The sequence below is a fragment of the Grammomys surdaster genome, unplaced genomic scaffold (assembly GCF_004785775.1).
Source record: "Grammomys surdaster isolate TR1022 unplaced genomic scaffold, NIH_TR_1.0 241, whole genome shotgun sequence".
NCBI classification, from domain to species: Eukaryota; Metazoa; Chordata; class Mammalia; order Rodentia; family Muridae; genus Grammomys; species Grammomys surdaster.
The window spans coordinates 379,465-392,546 of NW_021604686.1; the positions used below are offsets into that span (position 1 = coordinate 379,465).

Here is a 13,082-nt window from a genome sequence, read left to right on the forward strand (position 1 = left end):
TCCACATGATTTGAGTTCCTTTGTACTGGGGCAAGATCGAACTTCTCCGCCCCATGGGAACAAGCTACACCAGTACTACCTCCTGATAAGTAGGAATGATTTCTCTAAATTAACAGCTTCATATCACACGCTAGTGGCCATTTTCATCTGCTTTAGTAAGGATGGTACATGGAACACAGGCTCTGCAATCTGGACTAGCCTTGATTAAATTTGTAGTCGTCCACTGTTATCCACTATGATACACTGTTTTTTAATTGTGAGATTTAGTTTGTATACCACAGGATTTGCTCTCTTTGTATTTATTTACTCATTTTTGTCTTGGGGGGAGCATGCGCCTGTCACAGTGCACCTGTGGAGGCCAGAGGTCAACTTGCATGTGTCAGTTCTCTTCTTCTACCATGTAGGTCCCAGAGATCCAACTCAGGTCTTCAGACTTGGTGGCAACGTGTAGTTAACCCACTGATCAACTGTCCTTATCTATCTTTACTATTTTTATACTTACCTTTATTTCGTATGTATAGGTGTCTTGCTTGAATGTCTGTAAGCTTACCATATGCTTACCTGTGCTTATGGAAGCCAGAAGAGGGCACTGAATCCCCTAAAACTGGAGTTACAGAAGGTTGTCAGCCTCTATGTGGGTACCAGGAGTGGAACCCAGGTTCTCTGCAAGAGCAGCAAGAGCTCCTAAACACTGAGCCATCTCTCCAGCCCTAGTCTCTACCATTTTAAAATTAATGTTTAGTTTAATTTTCTTATTGTGCTTAAAGATACATAACAGAATTTTAACTATCTTCTGTGCACAGTTTGGTGGCAGTAAGCACATTCTGATTGTTGTGTGGCTTACTACTGTTAATTTCTAAAACCTCATTATTCCAAACAGAAATGTGGTGGTGCCAATTAAACAGGAACTACCCTCTCCCTCCCCTATCCCACTTATGGTGGTTTGAATATACTTGGCCCAGGGCCATATTGGGAGGTGTGTCCTTGTTGCAGTGGGTGTGGCCTTATTGGAATAGGTGTGGCCTTTTTGGAGGAAATGTGTCACTGTGGGAATGGGCAATGAAACACTCCTCCTGACTACCTGAAAATCAGTCTTCTCCTACTAGCCTTCAGATGAAGATGTAGAATTCTTAGCTCCTCCATCCCCATGCCTGCCTGGATACGCCGTGCTCCTGTCTTGATAATAATGGACTGAACCTCTGAGCCTGTAAGCCAGCCTCAATAAAGTGTTGTCCTTTTAAGAGTTGCCTTGGTCATGGTGTCTGTTCATAGCAATGGAAACCCTAAGACACCACTTTTATTTTACTTTCTTATCTCTATGAATTTGGCTTTTCTAAATACTTCATGTAGGTAAAACCACACAATGTCTTTTTGGTGCCTGGCCTATATCAGTTAATATAATGTCTTCATGGTTCCTGCATGCTACAGCAAATATCAGAACTTTATTCCCTTTTAAGGACATATTTCTGTGTAAGTATGTACCAGTTTGTTTGCCCATCCATCTGCTGGTAAACACTTGAGTTGCTTCTATCTCTACCTTTTGGCTGCTGTAACTTAGGCCTTGATAAACATTGGCATGAAAGTATATTATTTGGTCTTTACTTTCAACTTTTTTATGGATGTGCCTAGTATTGAAATTGCTGGGTTATATGGAACTTGTAGGGTTTGAGGAATCACCAAAGTTTTCCACTCTCACACTGGATACACAACTTGACATTCCCACTAGCAACATAAACAATTCCAGCTTATATATTTACCCAAGGTTTTAGTCTCTACTTTTTTTTTGATATTTTATTTATTTACATTTCAGATGTCATCCCTTTTCCTCATCCCTCCCCCAGAACCCCCCCAACCTATCCCCCCTCTTCCTTCTTGCTTTTTTTTCTTTATTAGTCTTTTAAGTTAACATACAAAGTACTGGGTTTTATTACAGCATCCTCATACATGTGTCATTAGAGTTCTGATTTGTTTCCCTCTGCCCCTTCCCTTTCTTCCTCCAGCTAGTTTCCTCATCTGATTTCCTGTCACATATATTCCATCACCCTCCCTCCTCATCCTTTTTTTTTTTTAATTAGTAACTTTTTTTTAAATGTTAATCAAAGGCTTTATAAATGTTAATCAAAGGTTTGGTAATGCTCAATAACAAGATGCCCATACAATCAGAAGTGTAACCCAATACCCAACCTAGATATACCAACTGTCTTTGACTGACGGAGACACGCGAACATCTGCCTCCATGTTCTCCTCCCCTCTCTCGTCTCCTAGCTCCTCCTCTCATTCTCCTCCTACTCTCCTTACTCCTCCTCTTCCTCTCCTTACTCCTCCACCTTAGCTCCTCCTACATTTCACCCTTCCTGTTGAAATAAAACTTTTTTCTCAAAATACAATTAGATCATAACTATACCAATTAGTATCAGTAAGGTACAAGATAGACCTAATACCTAGTCTAACATTTTGTTGACTAACCAGAACCTCTGTCATCTCTCCTCGCTAAAAGACTTAGTTCTGAACCTGGCTTTTTTCTTGGCTTTAGAATGAATGTCAGCTGAAAACCACCCTCTCAAGTCTTTTCTCTCAAAGTAAATAGCCAGGATTGGCTATGAGACTATAAGTCTTCAACCCTGTCAGAAATCCAGAATGACAGAATTAACTGAAATGATGGGAAGCACAAAGCATAGCTTCTAAAACTTAGCCAATTTATAGAGACCGCTGAACACCTGGACAGTCCCTATACTACAAAATGTTGGAGCATCCGATCTTCAGCCTTCTGGCCCAGGATCATCTGACAGACCTAGTGATGCAGAATTATTAAGGGCTGATTACTCTGTCTTGGCAGATATAATCAGTCGACTATTCCACAAATATGTTCTTTTCTGGGCAGTATTTTGTCTGTAGATAAAAAGAGGCAATTCTTGTCTAGTGGCTGTCTCACCACAACTGGAGTAACTCCAAAGATGCTCAATTCCTTCTTAGAATCCAAGACAGGAGCCGGGCGGTGGTGGCGCACGCCTTTAATCCCAGCACTCGGGAGGCAGAGGCAGGCGGATTTCTGAGTTCGAGGCCAGCCTGGTCTACAGAGTGAGTTCCAGGACAGCCCGGGCTATACAGAGAAACCCTGTCTCGAAAAAACAAAAAAAAAAAAAAAAAAAAAAAAAAAAAAGAATCCAAGACAGGAAGCTGTCAGGAGCAGACAGGTCTCTAATCAAAATGAACATTAATACAGAAATGTGTGTAAGGACAATTCTGTGGACTTCTGACGTTTTGAAAACCAACTATCCATGTAAGGCAATCTGGACTGTTGTCTGTTAACTTTTCTCAGCTATTTCTAAATAAAATATAGAAAACACCCAAACAATAAACTCAGAGCCATGAATTTGCTATAGGCCCTTAACTCACAGGCTAACCATCTTGAATCAGTTGAAAAAGTTAAAGAAGGTCTGGGTCTAAGCCTTATATTCCTAAATGTGTTATATAGGCACAGTGCCTATGAGAGTAACAATATTAATCTCACTTTTATATCAATAAGAAACTCATACCAATGAAAACCTTGAATTTAAGCTGGGCAGTGGTGGCATATGCCTTTAATCCCAGCACTTGGGTGGCAGAGGCAGGCGGATTTCTGAGTTCGAGGCCAGCCTGGTCTACAGAGTGAGTTCCAGGACAGCCAGGGCTACACGGAGAAACCCTGTCTCGAAAAACCAAAAAACAAAACAAAACAAAACCAAAAAAAACAAAACAGAAAAAAAAACAAAAACAAAAAAACCTTGAATTTGAAATCAAAGTAAATTTTGTACCATTTAAGAAATTATAACTTCAGCTTAATAACAATTATGCAGATTTCTACCAATAGGTTATGGCTATGCAATAAATCCTAGCTATTCCTCCCTGTTCCAACAAAATCACTACTTTTCCCTAGAAAGACAGCCCAGTATTAACCACCTCAGTCCCCAAGCCCAGGGAATAGGGGTGCCGACTCTTCATTAACTTCTTCAAGCTGGTTACGGGCGTTGTATTCTCTACTTTTTATGAGTCATCCTACTGAGTATATACTGGTATCTCATTGTACTTTTGTGTTGTATTTCCCTTATTATTTGCAGTGATTTGGAGCATCTTTCTGTCCCCTTTGGCCATTTTGGTCTCTGTAACTATTCCTATATCAACCCCACATTGTCTTGACCCCTATGAGTCCACTGTATTTTAGATGGACCTGGAATTGTAAATCAAGAGTATCATTCTGACGACCACTGCGTTGTCTTGTAATTTTGGAGGTGACATTAATTTTTTCCTCCTTTCATCAGCCTCTGTAAGACTTCAGTTTGCTATAATTCACTTGATATTTTGTTCTTTGTAGAAAGCTCTAATTGAGTCAACTTCTCATTGCTTTAGAACTGCTTAGAACTGTAGGAGTTTCTTAATGTATCCCTGGGTATCACTCTATTATTGAATGCATGATTTGTGGACTTGGGAGGGTTGTTGCTTTTAGTTTTTCTTTGTTTTTGCTCTGTAAGCAGTGTTCTTGCTTTTTTTTTTGTTTTGTGTTTGTTTGTTTACATATAGAAGTGCAAACACCTTTATTACCTGAGCTATGAAGAACAGCTTATTTGCCTCTCTGGGCTTTGATCTTCCACAGATAGAACTCTAGCTCCTTGCCTTCCAGCACCTAGCCATCTGCTCTGCCACACTGGCCTGGTCTTAAGACAATACAGGGGAGAAGCTTGCCCTGCTGGAACTATTCCTCCAGAAGACTGCTGGTTTTGGCATTCTTTTTCCTTTAGTCATATTGCTTCTGAATTTTCTTTGATCGTTTTTTTGTTTGAAATCTCTTCCTCCTCGGGAGTCAGTTTGGCCCCCTTCTTGCGGCCCAGGGGCAGTGCATAGTGGGACTTGTACCACTGCCGGTACGGTGTGCTGTCAATAAGCACAATGCAGTTCTTCTCCAGGGTCTTGGTGCGGACGAGCTCATTATTGGATGCATTGTAGACAACATCAATGATCCTTGTTTTGTGAGTACAATGCTCAGAGCACCAGGAGAAGTTCCCCACATCCAATCTCACTTCTTATTGCTTCCTCGAACTTGGGCTGTGTGTGTTCATGTAGTGAGGGCCAGTCTAAGTGTTGGCAGCAGGCTGTCCCAGCTCATACTTCCGCTTCTTGTGGTAGGGCTTTTTCTTACTGCAGGGTCTTAGTACACAAAAGTTGAAGATTTTGCTGAAATCCAATTCCCCTACTACTTTTCTTCAATTTTCTAGTTTTGATACCATATATCAAAAACTGCTTCCCAACTCGAGGTCACAAAGGTGTTTTGTCTGTGTTTTCTTTTTAGAGGTTTATAGTGTTGGCTATTGCATTGATGTCTTTGATCCATGTTGAATTAATTCAAGTGTATGATATTTGGAAGTCTCTAAGGTCACTGGGGAGTAGAGTGATCCATGTGTATGTCTAGCTCTCCCAGTGCTATCCTTTCCCACTGAATGAGTTGATATTGAAAAAAAATCAAGGGCTGGAGAGATGTTTCAGGAGTTAAGAGCATTTGCTGATCTTCTAAGGGACCTAAATTCACTTCCCAGAACCCATATCAAACAACTCGTTTTTATTTTTATTTTTTTATTTTATGATTCTGGGGTTTTGCCTACATATATGTCTGTACATCACTTACGTGTCTGATGCCAATGCCATACCAAGACATCAATCAGTTCCTCTAAAACTGGGGTTACAGACAGTGTGAGCTACCTTGTGGATGCTGGGAGTTGAACCCAGGTCCTTTGGAAGAACAGATTGTAGGAAGTAAAGAAAGCCTGAGTTAATGCAGTACTGAGCAAATGTTAGCTAGTGACATGGGCATGTCAAGAACCCTTCATCCTCAAGTTCAGAGTGATGGACAGCCCTCTTTGAGACTGAGTACAACTGCTGACATTGTGTGCAGAAGAGATCCACCGTAGCTTTCTCCCCCTGGATGTTTATGACCTGAGGACTGCTCCCCTATAGAGATTGGCTCTGCCTCCTTGATCCAGCTGTATACCATAAACCCTACCTCCTTGTTCATCTGTATATAAGAACTTGTTCAATAGTATGCAATGACCCTACCTCTCTATTCAATTTTATACAGTAAACACAGTGAGCTGACGTTCCTCCATGTAAGAGCCTAGAACCCCTGACCCAAACTTTCTGTCTGCCTGTCTGTCTTGTCTTTATTTCCTCACCAGGACAGTTGGATCTAAGTCCCTGGAAACCAAGCATAGATGTGGCAGCAGCCAGTTCTCTTAACTGCTAAGCCATCTCTACAATCACTTCCTTTGTTATAATTTTTTAAAATACTTTTTATACATGGGGTATGGTGGTTTGAGTGAAAATTACCCCACAGGCTCATACAAAGTGGCACTAATAGGAGGTGTGATCTTGTTGGAACAGGTGTGGCTTTGTTGGAGGAAATATGTCACTGCGAGTGGGCTTTGAGGTCTCAGAAGCTCAAGTCAGGACCAGTGGCTCACTCTCTCTTCCTGCTGCCTGCTGATCCAGATATAGAATTCTCTAGCACCATGTCTTCCTGCATGCCACCACACTTCCTGCCATGATGACAATGGGATAAGCCTCTGAACTGTAAGCAGTCTTTATGTTTTCCTTTGCAATAGTTGTTGTGGTTCCTGATAGCATCAGGATTAAATACATGTATTGATATCTCATCAATATTTTAATTTGCACTTCCTTGACAATTAAATATGTAGCATTTTTTGTTTTTTTTTTTAAAGTTGTTGTGGTCATGTTGTCTCTTCACAGCAATAGGAACCCTAACTAAGACACAGTTGGTTGGTACCAGGAACTAGAGTATTGCTGTGATAGGACAGACCGTGGGTTTGGTTTGGTTTGGTTTGGTTTGGTTTGGTTTGGTTTGGTTTGGTTTGGTTTGGTTTGGTTTGGTTTGGTTTGGTTTTGGTTTTGAGGAATGTGGACTTTGGGACTTTGAATTAGAGAAGCAGCTGAATGCTTTAAGCAGAATTCAATGAGCCACAATAGTGGACACATGGAAGAAAGTGGTGCTGAGGGTGATGTGAATTGTGAGGACCCAGCTCAAGAAGCTTCAGAGGAGAAGGATATCAGTGTGTGTCCTAGAGACTATTTTTGTGATATTTTTTGTGAAGGATGTAGCTGCTTTCTGCCCTTGTCAAAATCTCTGCCTGAGGCTAAACTGGAGAATTATGGATTAACATCTTTACCAGAGAACATTTCAAAAGAACCTAGCATTGACTCTGTTGTGTAGCTATTAGTGGCCAGTCCTATGCACATCTACAATGAAAAGGAACAAGCCAGTAAGCAGCATCCTCCATGGCCTCTGCTGATGCAGCAGCTCCTGCCTCCAGGTTCCTGCCCTATTTGAGTTTCTGTCCTGTCTTCCTTCACTGATTGACTACAATGTGGAAATGTAACCCAAACACACCCTTCCCTCTCCAACTTGCTTTTTGGTCATGATGTTTCCTCACAGCAACAGAAACCCAAACAAAGACACTGAGCAACTCATAATTACCTGTAACTCCAGCTCCAGGGGATCCAACATCCTATTCTGGTCTCCTTGGGCACTCAGGCACATGGACACACACAATCACAAAATAAGAATAAAATTAGATAACTCTTTTAAAAAATCAAATGCTAGGCTCAGTTGGTAGAGTGTTTACCATGTGAGCCTGAAAACCTGAGTTTGGATTCACAGCACCCACATAAAAAATCCATGGATCTGTAACCCCAGCACTGAATCAAGAGCATCACAGGGCTTGCTGGTCAGCTATTTTAACCAAATCTTGGAGCTTCAGGCACAGAGACAGACAACCGACTCAAAATAAGGTGGAATGGTGATGGAAGACACCCACCATTGACCTCTGGCCTGCATGTGCATGCTATACATGTTCATACACCTGCACACATGTGCCACAAACACACACACATACATTCATACATGCACAAAATAGAGATAAAAAATTTTTAAAACAGTTGACTATTGTCTTAGGGTTTCCATTGCTATAAAAAGACAGCATGGCCACAGCAACTTTTATAAAGGAAAATATTTCATTGGGGCTGTCTTACAAGTTCAGAAGTCCATTATCATCATGAAAAGAAGCATGGTGGCATGCAAGCAGGCATGGTGCTGGAGAAGGAGCTGAGAGTTCTACATCTTGATCTGAAGGCAGCAGAAGGAGACTGCATACCACTCTGGGAGTAGCTTGAGCATTGGAGACCTCAAAAGGCCCACTCACACAGTAACATACTTCTCCAAGGCCACACCCACTCCAATGATGCCACACCCTCTCCAACAAGGCCACACCTACTAATAGTGCCACTTACTATAGCCAAGCATTCAAGCATATGGGTCTATAGGGGTGATTCCTTTTCAATCCACCATAACCACAGAAGATGAACCTGTTTCTAGACTTGCAGTTCCAGACCACTAATTGTGTAGCGCCCGCCTCGCCAATAAGGAAGACGCCACACACGATGAATTCTTCTGACACACGGTTTATTACAGCTCTTTTAGGTTGTAGGCGAGAGGGCCCCGAACTGTAGAAAAGCGGCTGTTTATATAGCCCAAAAAGTCCCAGCCCCTGGATCCTGGATGGTCAGTCAGTGTTCGGAACATAGCGTGTCTAATCTGGATTGGTCCCTGGCGTAAGCCTAAATTAGCATGAGAGGCGCGAGTGGCCCACGCATGTGCATTAGCATCAAGGTCTTCCGTGAGGAACCCGGAAGCAGTCGTCACCTCCATCTTGTAATGGCGATTGCGGCTCCCAACATCTCCCCCTTTTTTATTACTTAAAAGGCAATCTAACTAGATCATGTCAATCAGCTTGCTGATTCAACAGCTTAAGCGATTGAGGCTAATCTAGATGGGAGACCCTATGGGCCTGTACTCCCGTGTAATAGGAACCTGAGCCCTGGGAGGCACCATAGGACTATTAGCAGACTCTTAGTGCAATGGGAACCTGTGTCCTTAAGAAGTCTTGCGTGATAGTGTCTCATTGTCTGAGAATATTTATCTAAACTTGGGGGGATGCCCCTTGTTCTGGTGTGACAAGTGCTTGAACCATCATGTAGCGATCTCGATGCCTCTGTCGGCGTAGCCTGAGGACCATCCAGATACAGAACATGACTCTTATGTACAACATTGACCCAAAGATCTCTGTTCCAACCCACTCTTTGAAATAGGAAAATGTAGAGGAAAAGCTAGAGGAAGCAAGCCACTAAGATCTTTAGTAAAATTAACGTCCACCCGTGTGGAATTAATATGGGTGACTGCTTGTCTCAGTCGAATCAGGGTCTTGTCAAATTCTTGACTCTAGTTGGTCTTGAGCTGTAAAGATAATTCTTTTGACAAATTAGCTGCAGCTGTCCCCTCACTACTATTAGTTGGGTTCTTAGTAGTAGGCCACCAACCAAAAAGGATTGTAGCATTAGCAATTAAGAGAGTCTTGTTAACCTTTTCTATTTTCTCCAATTGTGTATAGGAATAGTTACCTAAACGAATACAAGGATAATCTGAGCTGTTATAAATGGTAAAGTTGTTATTAATGGTAAAGCAGAGGCTACCATTTAAAAATGGGTTATCACTTAGGTTGGTCGCCACTGCGGATGGAACATCTAAGGGAAAGTATGGTAGACCCAGTGACTCATTGGTGGTAAAGAATCTGGGAAAAACTTGTGTATTATACATCACCGGCAGTGGTATGGGTAGTGTCGTCACTATCCCCCACTTGACTTCTGTTTTGGCAATTTTCAGGGTCATCATCATCAGAACAAGGAGCTGGATCTTCGTCTGTGTTCTGCACATCTTTTATTAATCTTGTCAGACGTGTGGGGACCCAGATCGGCTGTTCTTGATCCTGTGGAAAAACACAAGCAGCTCCCCTGGATCTTATTAATACTGGATCCAGGCCTTTCCACGTGTTAGAGAGAACATCCTTCCACCTAACCATGGATTTTTTTCTTTTCAGACACACTATGTCTGTCTGTTGTTGACTTTCTTTGAGTATCCAATTTTTAAAAATTTATAGTGAAGAGAGTAAAGGATATGGAGGCCTTAGGTCTCTTGGGGCCTATTCCCCCTTTTTGTTTTTGTAAATAGGTCTTTAGAATTCTATTTGTTCATTCGACAATGTCTTGTCCTTGTGGATTATAGGGTATGTTGGTGGTATGTCGGACACCCATTTGTTGACAAAAATGTTGAAAGGTTTTCGAAGTATAAGCTGGTCCATTGTCAGTTTTATTTGGAGAGGCTTACCCCAGGCAGCCCAAGCTTCTAGGCAATGGGCAATTACATGGGATATCTTCTCTCCTGTCATGGGTGTGGCATGAATTATTCCAGAGCATGTGTCCACTGACACATGTACATATTTTTGTTTACCAAAGGAGTTATAATGAGTAACATCCATTTGTCAAATGTGAAGGGGCAACAATCCTCTGGGATTAACTCCCGGGGAAGGAGCGACACGAAAAGTAGCACAAGACGTGTATTGGAGTACTATATCTCGAGCCTCCTTCCTGGTAATGTTGAATTTTAATCTCAAGGTATGAGATGGAACATGATAAAGATCATGAAACTCTGTGGCTTGTTGAATCTTACTAAAAGCCACAAACATATGTTTGGTGCCTTGGTCTGCCATGGCATTAGTGGATGACATGGGCCCAGGAAGTAAAGTATGGGCCCTCATATGTTGTATATAAAATGGTTGTTTTCTGGACCTAATAATGGATTGAATATTTTGGAATATGGTGGCAACTGTACTCCTAGAATGGATAAAATCAGTTGCCTCAAGTTGACTGACCGCACGCACAACATAATGTGAGTCAGAGATTATATTTATTGGCATTGAGAATCTTTCAAGTACTGTTGTCACAACAGCACATTCAACTAACTGTGGAGAAGTATAATTAGATTGTATCTGAACGGGCTGATTATTAACAACATAACATCTCATGTCTGTTTTTGACCCATCTGTATAAATATCCAAAGCTCCAGCTATGGGCATATTTTGAGTAATTTTTGGAAAAATAAAAGGATGGGCCTTGATAAAGGAAATTAATGGATGTTTAGGATAATGATTATCTATATCTCCTGGGAAAGAACACTTAAGAATGGCCCATGAATCTATTGTACCAAATAACACTTGTAATTGACTATATGTATATGGACAAATAATAATATTAGGATAAATTCTAAAATGAATAAGGGCAGCTTGCAATCCTCTCAAAGCTAATTCAGCTACTAAGGTAGGGTAATAACCCAAAATTTTCCCTGGGGAACTGTGATGATGTATCCAAAGAAGAGGTCCCTCTTGCCATAATACACCTGTTGGGAACATCGGGGAAGGAAGGATACACAACTGAAATGGCTTGTCTAATTGTATTCTAGTCAGTTGTGCTGATTGTATTGCCGTCTCAACTTTATCCAAAGCTGAAGAGGCCTCTGAATTAAGAGTTCTGGGTGAGGTGATTTCTGCCTCACCTTCAAGAATCTTAAATAATGGCAACAATTCTGCAGTGGGTATTTTTAGGAAGGGCCGTACCCAATTAATATCTCCTAACAATTTTTGAAAATCATTTAATGTTTTAAGATTATCTCTTCTGATGGTTAGTTTTTGTGGTTTTATAATATTAGGGGTAACAATGGACCCTAAAAATTTATCAGTTTCTCTCTCCTTTACCTTCTCAGGAGCTAGTTGCAACCCTTTTGCTTTTAAGCATTTATCTAACTCTGTAAATGTATCTTGCAGGTTAGTTTTGTCTGGTGAGCAAATCAATATATCATCCATATAATGGCATATCTTAATTTTTGAAAATTTCTTTCTAACAGGCTCGATGGCTTTGGACACATATAGCTGACACATGGTAGGGCTATTGACCATTCTTTGGGGTAATACCTTCCATTGATATCTTATATCTAGTTCTTCATGATTAATACTGGGCAACGTAAATGTAAATCTTTTTCTATCCTTTTTATTTAAGGGGATGGAGAAAAAACAATCTTTGATATCAACTATAATAATCTCCCAATGTTTTGGAAGGGCTGAAAGCAATGGCAGTCCCTTTTGAATAGGACCTATAATTGACATCTGTTTATTAATAGCTCGGAGATCATGTAAAAGTCTCCATTTTCCTGATTTCTTTTTTATAACAAAAATTGGTGCATTCCAAGGTGAATGTGAAATTTCGAGGTGTCCTAACTCCTCCTGTTACTTTACAAGTTCTTTTGTTGTCATCAATTTTTCAGAGGTAAGAGACCACTGTGGAACCCATACAGGCTTCTCTGATAACCACGGAATGGGCAGAGTTTCCTCAGCGGCCCCTAGGAAAAACCCAATCCTTTTTTATCCTGTTTTTCAATGATTTCTATAGGGTCTATTCTCCCCTGCAAACATTTCCCAAGGCCTTTTCCTGGAACACATCCCATATTCTTCATCATATGTTGGCTTTGTATTGAATAATCATTGGTTAATTTAAAATCCATTTGTTTTAGTATATCTCTTCTCCAAAGATTAATTGGAAGAGGTATAACATATGGTATCACGGTACCTCTCCTGCCTTCTTTATCTGTCCAAGTCAGGGTCTTAGAGCTGATTCTTGGAGCCGACTGATATCTTAGGCCCTGTAGCAGTTGTGAGGATTCTTGTACTGGCCATGTTAAAGGCCACCATTTGGCAGCTATAATAGATGTATCTGCTCCAGTATCCAATAATCCAGTGAATGGTTTCCCTTCTATCATTAACTCCAGTGTAGGTCTAGAATCTAGGTCAAGGGAAACAAAGGCATGTGAGGGTCCTGTAGACCCAAAGCCTTGAGCACCTCTCTCTCCATTTTTGTTAGAAAACATATTATGTAAACTTGGAAGAACGAGCAATTGAGCAACACGATCTCCTGGTGTAATGGAACAGATTCCTCGAGGGGATGAACACATAATTTTTACCTGTCCTGTGTAATCTTGATCTATAACCCCTGGGTGTACAATCAATCCTTTGAGTATGGTGGAGGATCGTCCTAGCACTAATCCTACCGAATTGTTAGATAAAGGACCTTTGAAGTCTGAAGGAATAGGTTGACACCCC

General features: G+C 41.0%; 1 pseudogene; it reads right to left on the reverse strand.

Moving 5' to 3' along the window:
- Window positions 1-4,597: 4,597 nt before the first annotated feature.
- LOC114626895 lies at window positions 4,598-8,749 on the reverse strand (annotated as a pseudogene).
- Window positions 8,750-13,082: the final 4,333 nt, after the last annotated feature.